Source organism: Bison bison, unplaced genomic scaffold, assembly GCF_000754665.1.
Source record: "Bison bison bison isolate TAMUID 2011002044 unplaced genomic scaffold, Bison_UMD1.0 scf7180017855225, whole genome shotgun sequence".
In the NCBI taxonomy this organism is placed as follows: Eukaryota; Metazoa; Chordata; class Mammalia; order Artiodactyla; family Bovidae; genus Bison; species Bison bison.
In genome coordinates, this window is record NW_011485798.1 from 18540 (window position 1) to 20635 (window position 2096).

Below are 2096 nucleotides of genomic sequence, written 5' to 3' on the forward strand. Positions count from 1 at the left end.
AGCACGCCAGGCTTCCCTGTCCATCACCAAGTCCTGGAGTTTACTCAAACTCATGTCCATTGAGTTGGAGATGCCATCCAACCATCTCATCCTCTGTCATCTGCTTTTCCTCCTTTCCTCAATCTTTCCCAGCATCAGGGTCTTTTCAAATGAGTCAGTTCTTTGCATCAGGTGGCCAAAGTATTGGAACTTCAGCTTCAGTATCAGTCCATCCAATGAATATTCAGGACTGATTTCCTTTAGGATGGATTGGTTGCATCTCCTTGCAGTCCAATGGACTCTCAAAAGTCTGCTCCAACACCAGAGTTCAAAAGCATCGTTTCTTTGGTGCGCAGCTGTCTTTATAGTCCAACTCTCAACTTTTCCATGACTACTGGAAAAACCATAGCTTTGACTAGACAGACCTTTGTTGGCAAAGTCATGTATCTGCTTTTTAATATGCTGTCTAGGTTGGTCATAGCTTTTCTTCCAAGGAGCAAGCGTCTTTTAATTTCATGGCTGCAGTCCCCATCTGCAGTGATTTGGAGCCCAAACGTGAAGTCTGTCAGTTTCCACTGTTTCCCCATCTATTTGCCATGAAGTGATGGGACCAGATGCCATGACCTTAGTTTTCTAAATGTTGGGTTTTAATCCAACTTTTTCACTCTCCTCTTTCGCTTTCATCAAGAGGCTCTTTTGTTCAAACACACAGTAAAGATGCAGGCATTTAGGAATGCTGAGTCCCACCTCAGGCCTCTCTCCACACCTTCACCCCCTCCTCAGAGAACTGCCCCCTCTTCCTCAGGGCTGAGGGGACGCACAGAGGAAGGAGGGCTCTGCCCACCAGGGAGGAGGCCCACAGAGGAGGGACCCTGCTGTCCTGCACAGAAGGAGACCCACCTTCCCGCTCCGGGGCCGGCACTGCCCTGACCTGATCCTGATCTGAGAGCAATTTGTGTCTCAGATGCCCCTCGGTCCTGACCCCTGAGCAGTCATGGAAGCTCTGGACAGATTCATCCTGAGGATTTGAGGGGAGCCCATGATGGTCCTGAGCTCAGGGGGACACAGAAGGGGCACCTGGCCTGGTGCTAAAGAGGGGACAGTGCACAGAGCAGGAGGCAGGATCTGTCCTTGAGGGCTCTGCTCTCCAGGTCACAGGATGTGTGTCTGGGCCTGGACAAGGGGTGGGGGGTGCTCAGGGTCCATTTCTGAAGCTGGGTGTTGGGAGGCAGAGCTGGGCCCTCCAACAGAGCTCCCTGACAAGGCCTGGTGGCCTCTGCTCAGGGCTCCCAGCTGTGACTCCCACTCCTGAGACCCACAGAGCCCTACCCCTGACAACTCTCTGGCCACCGTCAGGCATAGAGACCTGGCCCAGGGCCTGGGAGGGTCAGTGTGATGCACGGGATCCTTTGCATGAAAGGACCCTCCACCTCTCAGGGTATGAAGAGGGGAAGGAGTGGTGTGGGGACACTCTGCTCAGCTGTGAGGCTACAAAAGGCAGGACACCCTGACTGTGTCCACCATGGCCTGGTCCCCTCTGCTCCTCACCCTGGTCGTTCTCTGCACAGGTGACTGGATGGGGGGACAGTGGAAGGGCCCTGGGAAGACTCACAGGCCCTGCTCCCTGCTCTCCTGTCAGGACCCCAGAGTCACCATGTCTGTCTCTCCCTCTTCCAGGATCCTGGGCCCAGGCTATGCTGACTCAGCCGCCCTCCATGTCCGGGACTTTGGGTCAGAGGGTCACCCTCTCCTGCACTGGAAGCAGCAGCAACCCTGGGGTCTTTATGTGAGCTGGTACCAACAGCTCCCAGGAAAGGCCCCCAGAGTCCTGACCTGTGAAAATAGCAAACGACCGTCAGGACTCCCAGATTGATTCTCTGGCTCCAAGTCTGGCAACAGCCTCTCTGACCACCTCAGTTCATGCTGAGGATACTGATTACTACTGTTTCTCATGGGCTGACAGCTTGAAAGTTTGCACAGTGCTTCAGCCCAGAGAGAAGGAGACAAAAACCTGCTTCCCCCACAGCCATGGGGCTCCCAGGGCAAGGTGTCTGTCCCTCCTTTCCTGGAGTCCCTGAGTCCACAGAACCCAGCTGTCTGGGTGTCCCCTGACTTCA